The sequence below is a fragment of the Synchiropus splendidus genome, chromosome 15 (assembly GCF_027744825.2).
Source record: "Synchiropus splendidus isolate RoL2022-P1 chromosome 15, RoL_Sspl_1.0, whole genome shotgun sequence".
Lineage (NCBI taxonomy): Eukaryota > Metazoa > Chordata > Actinopteri > Syngnathiformes > Callionymidae > Synchiropus > Synchiropus splendidus.
In genome coordinates this window covers 6,784,016-6,793,998 of record NC_071348.1, presented here as the reverse complement: position 1 = coordinate 6,793,998, position 9,983 = coordinate 6,784,016, and positions in this window count along the sequence as shown.

Below are 9,983 nucleotides of genomic sequence, written 5' to 3'. Positions count from 1 at the left end.
TGTTTGGGGGGAAGTATTGAGTCACTGTCACAGGATGTTTCTCTCTTCCCCTGGTAAACACACACACTCTCGCGCAGAGGGTGCCGCCCATAGGGGGCAGCACTGATCTGTGCGCTCACTTTCTCCTCGTTAACTGACTTCACTACTTTTAATTTCTCACACTCGCGCTGCCTGTCTGTCCTTCCATCCATCTGCTGTCCTCGATCCATCCTTCAACAAACCTCTGCCTGTCCTTGGTTTGGACTCCGGTGGTCCACCTCAAGCAAGAGAAGCCATCTCCTCTCCTCCTCTCCTTTCCCTCCCACTCCTCCTCTCTCCAGTTGTTTTCCAGGTTGAAAATGTCCGACAGCTGTGGCACCACATCTGTTGTGTGTGTGTGTGTCGTCCGTTGGCAGGAAGCAGTAGGCAGCGAATGATGTGGTCAGACCTGCTGTCACCAGTGTGTGTGTGTGTTTGTCGGGGTCTCCACTTCTTCCTGCTCCTCTGGTCCTCGCCGTGAGTCACATGACCATTGTCAGACTCTCTGGTCCAGTGGACCGACATTGTTCTTGATCTGATCAGTATTCAACTTTATTATTGTTTTAAGAATCGTGAATTCTGTATGAATAAATGGATTAGATTCTATTTCCCGATAAATACAATGCAAGTCTTCTTTAGCTAAAAAAAAAGGTAATTAGCATTTATTCATAGATTATTTTCCTTTTCTCAAAATATTTCCAGATATTTCAGCTTATTTTACTTATCCTTTTTACCATATAGCTAATCACTAATATACTAGTCACCTTGTGTTTGATGAGTTTGATTCACTCATATTTTCACTCATCTTCTGGAGTACTTTTATCCATCCATTTTACCTGCTCCAGCAACAGTCACCTGTTTCATGAGCTGCTCAAGTGCAGCTGAGCGGGCCCGCGGCCTGTGACCTCTGCGGGGGTCACTCACCTGCTGAGCTGCCTGAGGTGAATGTTGGTCGACTTCTCCACCTGAAGACAGGAGCAGAGGTGCGTGTGTGAGAGAGATAGAGGCCCTCCGTTAAACTAACAGACCCAGGAGGTCCCCTGCTCCTCTTTGTCATGGCCCTGTGTCTCCTGCAGGCATGCATGCCGACACAACAACACACAGTTCCATCCCCGCCCCCAGCTCCCCTCCAAATGTAGATTAAAACTCTCATTTCGTTTCCTCACGCAAACATGTCGTCCTTCTTCCACAGATTTCTGGCCAACAGGAAGTGTGCCTGGCTGCCAGGAGTCCGACGGCGGCGGCGGCGGCGGCGTCTGCGGCGGCGGCGGCTCCGCCAGGCGACCTGCCACACATCAAACACGGACCCCCCGCAGGTACCAAAGGTGGACGTGATTTGCCTCCCGGTGACTGACAGCAGCTTTTGTCTTCCCTCACACGGCACCGCTGAGTCCGCAAAATACTGCAGAAGTGATGAAATCTGCCTCGCTCGAACCTCGATCCAGAGGCAGTCATGTGACCTGAGCCAGCGTCGGTAAGGGATTTTCCTCCACCTGTTGCTGTGTTTGGCCTCGGGTTGGACGGACAACTCCGAAGAAAGTTGAGGCTTCATGTGATGTTTTTTCCCCTTCATTTTTCCAACGTTACAATTGTGAGCGCCACAGTGGAAGTAAGTGCCCACACTCTAAAGGTGATTATGGGATGTTCCCTTACTCTGTTGTGTAAGTCCATGGAAGAGTAAGAGAGTATGTGTGTGTGTGTGTAGTGTTGTCATGTTGCTGCAACCATCTGTTAGAAGTGTGGTGGAGGACCAGCGAGTGTGTGTGGACACGCTCACACAGCAGGGGGGGATTGGCCAGATTAGGGGAGCCTCTCCCTCCGCATCACCCCCCCACCCCTCCTCAAGTCCTGGACCCTTGCATGCCCGATTCTGTGGGGGAATCATGGTCGAGTGTAACCTGCTTAATTCTCCTTAATGGCCGCTCCATTCAGGGATTAACTTCCTAAATCCGTGCACACACACACACACTCTGGTGCATGGTCAAACTGTCATTTGGCAACTCACACAAAGGAAGTGGACAATAGATGATCCTTTGCACTGATTTGGCATCAAATGGCCTGCAGGCGACAATTAAAATGTTTGGGACTCCAGCGTGGTGTGTGTGTGTGTGTGTGTGCGAGCGAATGAGCCTTTGTTATTATTTGATTTGAAACAATATTCTGCCAGTGAGCAGGTGGACACCGTTGATGCATTTATGTTTGCTATGTGTATTTCTTCCTTGACTGTTGAAAAAACATTTAAAATGCAAATGGAAACTCGAACAAAAGAGTGTATGTCATTTGTGTTAAATGATTCCGTGAAGTTTGTGAGCTCATAAGTGGGAGTTTGACTTAATATCAAAGGCGTTGGAGGTTTACGGATTGGTCGGTGGGCGGGGCTGTTGTATGTTGACTCCGCCCATCGACTGGTAACTAGCCGAAGAGTGAAGCTCAGGTTCAGGTGGTTGTTACACTGCAGACTGAGTCAGATTTCAGGAGTCAAGAAAAAGATGCGTGTAGGAAGCAGACATGAGCAGATAAAATGGAAATAAAGCCTCTTTTAATTCAGTCATGAGTGAGAGAACTGTGTGTTACCAAGGCTCCGTTACCTGTCATGGGCAGAAAAGAAAGACGGAATGAGAACACGAAACCTTCAAAAACATTAGCATCAGAGCTAAGCTAACGTGCGGCTACTGACGCCACAAACACACAAGTGTGCTACTTACACACCAACGATGGATATTTCAGGAACATTTCATATCACGTCAAGGAGCCGTGATTCATCGTTTGTCATCACCAACTTTTAACTTCCAGGATTTTCCAACACACACACACACACACACACACACACACACACACACGGTAAACTAAGCAGAGTGAAGACAAAAGACGACAGTATCTAGGTCACAACGTTCAGTTTCTGTGATTGTGTTTCTCAAGTGTGTGTGTGTGTGTGTGTGTGTGTGTGTGTGTGTGTGTGTGTGTGTGTGTGTGTGATGAGGAGGTTAGCAAGGGTGCGAGTGCTGATTAGCTTGAACTGGTCACATGCCATCATCATCATCCTCGGTGTCATCCATCACTCACTGACCCCCCAGAGCCACATCAGCCCCTGAGGCCCTCGTCCACCCGAGACCCCTCCCCAGCTCCCCTGCCTCCTGAGGACCTGGACTGACCACCGCGTTAATGACGGAAGCATCGACTCTCAAACCTGGGTGTGAACATCAAATCATCCACTGCACTGAAGTCCAGCATCTGAACCCTTGAGCAAGCTTGAATTGGAACCGCCAACCCTCTGTAACGGACGCCACAACAGCCAGACTCAGATCTGGTTACTGGCCACATGGACCTGAACCCTGGTGAAAACTGGGTCCAGACCTCCAGCATCTCAAGAGCCTGGTCTGGCTCCTGGTCCGGTCCTCCCTCCCCCCCCCTGAGGTCGCGCCCTCACCAGGACCTCCTTGACCACTCGCTGACCACCACCCTCCGGAGCTGCTTGGCAGATGTCGCACATCACAGTGCGCCGCCATCATGTCGCCGTGGAAACGTGGCTGTAAACACCTTGAGACAGCGAGGCTGCTTCTGCTGACGATGAGGAACGGACGATGAAGATGATGGATGTGATGATGACTCCGCTCATTATCCGCCATTAACCTCGGCGACTGCAGCTGTCAGTCATGGAAGCTGGTCACATGACTCCCGGCGATGCGTTTCCATTGTCCTCTGAACACTTGAATCTAAACATGTTTTCCTGCGGGTGGGACCCACCTGAACCCGCACGCACACGCGGCACGCCAACCAGCCAATAAACGGCAGTCGTGCGGACGCGTCTGTCTCCTGAAGCGGCGGCGGCGGATTAATAACCAGATTAATTACCGCGCGGCTCAATTAGAGGTGACTCGGCGTTTATGTGGGTCAGGAGACCCAGGGGGTCCGAGTGGGAGGTGAAAGTCCAGCGAGTTCGATCCTTAATGAGCGTCTCCCAGTCATGTGACCCGCGTGTGGAAAATAAGTGTTGGTGAGATGCAGGGAAGTGTGTGTTGTGGGTGTGTGAGAGGTGTGTATCTGACCTGAGGCCCGTCTGATAATGAACCTGTAAAACGATACACACACACACTCTTATCAGTAACCCAGTGACCCGCTGGCCTTGAAAAGTGAAATGGATTTACGGCTTTTCAGTCTTTCTTCAGAAATATTGTCGTCTTTTATTACAGCAAGTGTGTGCGTGTGTGTCGGAGAGGCTACTGAGTGTTGTGGGTTCGATGAGGCCGGGAGACGTTTATTTCGGGTATAAAGAGGAAGCAAAGTTCCTTTATGACGGAAGCAAAACACAGATCGCATCTGTGTGCGCACACAGCCATTACACAACCAATAACAACAAGAATCAACAATTAAGCAACAACAAGGTTATAGAAATGAGAGCAATAATTCAGAGGGAGGAGGACATGGGTTGCAGCGCCACTCGGGGGCAGGGGTTTTAGGTGCTGTGTCAGCAGTATGTTGAAGAGTGAAACACAACAGTGACACACACACACATGTTGCACAGAGCGGAGTATAAGTTCAGTCCAACAAGAGAGAGTAAACACTGATCCATCCCAGCTGTGTGTGTGTTCCAGTGTGCACACACACACACACACGCTCAGTAAAACACTTCCGAGCCCCCAACCTTTCCATCAGACTGATCGTCCCACACACACTTCCACCACTTTGATGAGGTGAAGCAGTGTGTCCCTGTGCCACTGTGTGTGTGTGTGTGTGTGCTGATCTGGTTCGTGTAAAGATCAGAAGATTGGACTCATGCGCACGACGGAAGTTGAAGCCACACAGCGTGAAGAACAGAGGGAGAGTGAAGGAGTGGGAGCTTCAGGGACGCAGTGAGCCCACAGCTCCAGCAGGGGCAGCGTTCACATGCCTTGGTGGAGCTGTGCGGAAGCTTGCTCCCGTTTTTGGACGTAGAAATCATCTAAGTGAGTTTGAGTTCAGTTTCTCCAGGGCCACGATTTGTGAAGGCGGCATTTTTATGTTTTTCAGGTCTCGTGATCCAAGTCGCATCTCTGTCTCGACTCTGGCTCCAGTTTTGTCGAGCGATGAATCCAAAGACATGTCAGAGATGAGTGACATCACACATCAATTGATAAACAATCGAAGGCGCCAACGACAAACTCTTCGCTCCCTCATGTTTGTCTGGGATGAAATGGATGTTCATCCTGATGACACACACGTCTGTCTGGCTGCGGTCAGCGTGCCCCCCACAGCACACACACACTCACACAGCTGCATCCAACATGCTGAGGCGGTCTGGAAACCACTTCCTCTCAGCAGCGCCAACACATTTAATTCATTTACCGTTCACAGAGACGGAGCACTTTCACTGGCTGCACGTCTCAGCAGAGCTGCGTATGTCAGAAGGTGTCGAAGCTCTCAGGTCATACGCAGCCTGTGTGTTCAAGCCGCTATGGCTTCATCACAAACCCGCTCGCCTTCAGACTGGTGGGCACTCTGTAAATATTTAGAGGAAGTGGAGGGGTCCCCGGTGCGGCCTGTCGTAGCGAGAGACAGATCACATCCTGCACCTCCACACACACGCGCTTCTATCCGGTGGCTTGAATCCGCAGCTCCGGCCACCGGGTCGAGCCGATCAATCACACTCGCACACAGCGCGGGTCAGATACTGGACAGAGTGTTGACTGGCCTCCCTCCTCCACCTGAAACCCCTGGACGACCCTCGACCCCTGCTGGACTTCTGCGGGCGGTCGCCGCTCACATGACAGTTGCTCTTCCGAACACCCTTTTTAACCACCTGAACAGTCATGTGACCATCAGCAGTTTGAACTTTGTCGTCTCAGCACTATTGCATTGACTTCCTGCGCGGTATCACCTTTGTAATGACCGTGTTATATCACGCACACAAGCACAAACTACTGCTTCCTCGTGTCGACCCCAGATTGACCTTCAGGGTGGTCGTGACCCCCACTTGCCCCTACCCCCTCACCCCCCCGGTTCCTCTTGATTATAGAAGCTGACGACATGATCATCAGGTGGACAGTTGTGATTGGAACGTCAATAACAGTTTGTGGTTTCATTGAGATGAGACGCTTGTGTGATGGGTCATGTGACAGGACGGCCAACAGGTTGCTGCCACCCCGGCTTGCTGGGACGTGCAGGAATGAGCGCGTGCCGTGGTCATGTGACCCATGCCGACTCTCCCGCTCTCAGCCCCGAGACTCGGGAAACCTGTTTGTCGGCGTCTCGGAGGTTTGATGTCATTTTTACGAGCGTGTCGGGACATTCCTGACCACTGTTTGCCGAGTGGAACATGCTGCTAATTAGAGACGCCGAGAAGAACAGAGAGAGAGGAAGAGGAGGAGGAGGAGGAGGAGAGTGTTTGTGAGTGGAAGGGCGGAGGAGGAGAGCCAGTGTAATTGCTCCTATTAGCCCAAACCTTCAAAGCTGCTGCGCTTTTACAGACTCCACCACTTCATAAGTACAGAGGAGACGCCGAAGACCAACAACGTCTGACGCTCGCCGAGAGGAGCTCAGCCGCCTGTCACGGAGGAGCAAGAGTTGTTGACATCATGTGACCGTGTGGTCAACAGACACCGAGCTGGAAACCCTCCATCCTGAAGGTTGCTCAGACAGGAAGTGTCTGGAGATGCTTCCTTCAAGGCCTTCTTTGAAGAACCAGAACCAATGGAGCAACTTTGCTGGGTTCCTGTAGAGGAAGTGAACTTTGACCCTCAAGATGGAAGTTACTCAGTAACTCTGCTCTCAGCACCAGCAGCAGCGACCAACTCCAGGGCTTCCTTCTCCTTCCTCCGGGCCTGTCGTTGGCCTCCGCCCCTCCAGCCCCCCCTCCACACTCCCCACACTCAGTTTCAACACAGACAGCTCTTATCTGACCTCTGACCTTTGCTGAGGACACAGTCCGGTCTTCTCCCGCTTTAAAAGCACTCGTCACCTCAGCAGCTTCAGGTGTTCGCGCCCGTTAGTTTGTTTTTGGGGGTCGATCTGCTGATAACACACATTTATATAATCATTCTTCTTAAAGTGGGATTTAATTAATTAGGAAAACATTTGAATGAAATTTCTTTGTATTGAATTAATCATTTAAGGATTTAAAAAATATTATGTTTCTCTTTTTATTTTCCTTCTTCTGTATCTTTTACTCAAGTTATATTTGATTGATTTTTCTTAAAATATCAACAATCCTCTCAACGATTTAACTTTAATGTCATGTGTTGATGAACAATATAGTTTTCTGTTAAAGGGAAGATTATCTTAATAACTGTCCCTATTGAGTGTGTGTGTCCCTGTGTGGTAGTGCGTGTAGTAAGGGTGGGTTTTTTTGTTATCTGTGTGTTGAGCAACGCGAGAGGTTAAAAGGGTGGAGGGAGGGAGACACAGAAGAGTGTGAGTGTTGGTGTGTGAGCCTCTGTAATTTGTCCTCAATGAGCCTGTAATTACAACACACACCAGGATGTCTCACGATATCTCACGTGTGAGAGGACAAAACACAAACGCACAAAGCAAAAGTGACTAGAAACCCATGAATGCAAAGCGCACACACGCACAGGTGTTGCAGCAGTGATTCATGGGAGTCGCGCCAACACACTGGATTTTCAGTTACTCTCTGATGATGTCGGTGTGTGATGTTACGAGGACCCCAACACTCTCATGTCAACGCAACAGTTGAAACTCATGGACACATTCACAAACACACACAGCCCTGGTGAGCTCAGCAGCAGCGTGGAGGAGCCACACACACTGACTAAAGCAGCCACCAGCGACACAGACGGTGTCCTGTTGTGGGGACCGGGGGGGGGATTCTAGGGGGGAGTGTGTCGGCCAAACAGCTGATGATACAAATTGATTCTAATTGACTCACACGGGCACAAGAACACACAGAGAGAGGTGGAACACACACAGACACTCCCTGGCCCCTCGCACACGTTGCTCCTTAGGATTCTGTTAGTCCTTCTGTGGGCCCGCCCACCCAAGGTCACATGACCTGTCAGTCATTTCCATCAGCGTGACACCTTTTCTTGTCTACAGCTTGTGTGGATTAGAAAAGTCTGTTAAACAGAGAAACTCAAAGGTGAAGACCCTCGCACCCATGAGCCAGAGACGCTAACAACAGAACTAACTAACGTATTGAACTTGGACGACACGAGTTGAAGCCAGGAGGGTGTCGACCTGGACCTGAACGACTTGAGGGATCTGTGAATTGGCTGTTTCTGGTGTAAATAGAACCCGACTTACTGTTGTTTTTCATTTTTGAAAGTGCATTTCTGATGATGGTGTTTTGGTTCCGTGACGATAAACAAATAAACACAGCATGGCTCAGCAGACTCGGACTCTGACCTGACACATACACACACACACACACCTCCACACACACGGCTTCCTCAGTCGATGTCAGACCTGATGGAAGTTGTAGTATTGACTGGACGTGTGCCAGCTGCCTGCTCCCAGTGTGTGTGAGCTTGTCCTTGTAAAGCTGTACTTGTGGGGACCAATGCGTTCAAGCGCACCTCCTTGTGGGGACCTGTTGCCATTTGTTTAAGGCTCAGTTTGAGGAAGAGAACTTCAAATTAACTCGTTCGTTCAGAGCCCTGGTTGAGGTTAGCCGTGTGTTTGGGATGGTTAGCCAGGGGAAAGCATTATGTCAATGAGCGGTCCTCACAAAGATAGAGGTACAAGCGTGTGTCAGTGATGACCCACTCAGAACTGGTAACTTTTCCTCGACTCACCTCAATAAAAGCAGAAAAGTAAAAATCAGCTGCTGCTGGTCATGTGACCTCTCGCCAGTGTTAACTAGACTTAACACTGGAGAGGTAACGGGGACCGGAGTGGTGAACATCACGTGTCGTGTCTGCTGCTTGTGAGCGTCGGTGAGTGTGTGTGTGTGTGTGTGTGTGTGTGCCACAGTGAGAGTGACAAAGAGGTGCGAGCCTTTTAATTACACAAGTGACATATGTAGGAATGCAGGGAGTGGTGTGTGTGCCTGGCCGCGACCCGGCCCTGACCTTGTGCCGCAGTGTGTATATATGAACGCTTTTAACCCCTTTGTCGGTGTGTGTCAGTGTGCGTGTGCATATGTTTGTGAAATTCATGGCGTTCCCCTTCTCTCCGACGCCGTTAGCCCGTTCACCTGTTGCACGGCACCAAGACCAAAGCAAGCATGGTGGCAGCTGAAGAGGTCAAAGGGCGACTCTGCATGTGTGTGTGTGTGTTCTATTGTTGTGCTGTTTCTTATATTGTTTCACTCGACTTGAGTCTGTTTATAGCTGCTGCTTCAGCCCTCCGCACACACAGTGAAAGCTCTCCCTCCAATGAGCCTCAGTCCAGATCAGTTTTCACACAAGTGCCTGATCTCTGCTTAACACCAAAGCACCTTCACTCTCACACACACAAACTAGGAGCTACGCAGCGTCGCACATGTGCGGAAACACACAGGAAAAACACACACAAACAGGCAGGTACAAAAGCAGCGGCTGCAACAATCATCGACACCACGCAGGTGTTTTGGGAGAAAATGATGAGATGAAATGTCTCATCCAGGGTCAGCAGGTCTGACCGGTGATCGAGTGCTCGCTGGCTCGCTGGCTCCATAGTCAAAGCTCACACGCATCACCTGGTGACGCTTCTGCACGGATCGCTGTCAGCGTGAAGCTGCAAACCAACGTGACCACAAGAGGGTTTGCAGTGACGGACGCAGGAATGGCCGGTCCATCCCTGCCTGAGCAGAGGAGCTGAAGAGGTCATGAAGGTCACCAGCTAAACCTTTTCTGGATTCCGCTGGTCGCTGCCCGGGCCCGAGAGAAGAGAGAGTGAGCCTCACTTACGGCCACTGTTAGTATCCAGCAGGGGTCAAAGGTCGCCTGCCGCTTTACGCGGTCATTAGAATCACAAGTCAAGGTGAAGAGACTCGCGGCCGAGGTGGAGGCCATGCCTTGCTCAAGGACACGACAGAAGGGATGTGTTCATCA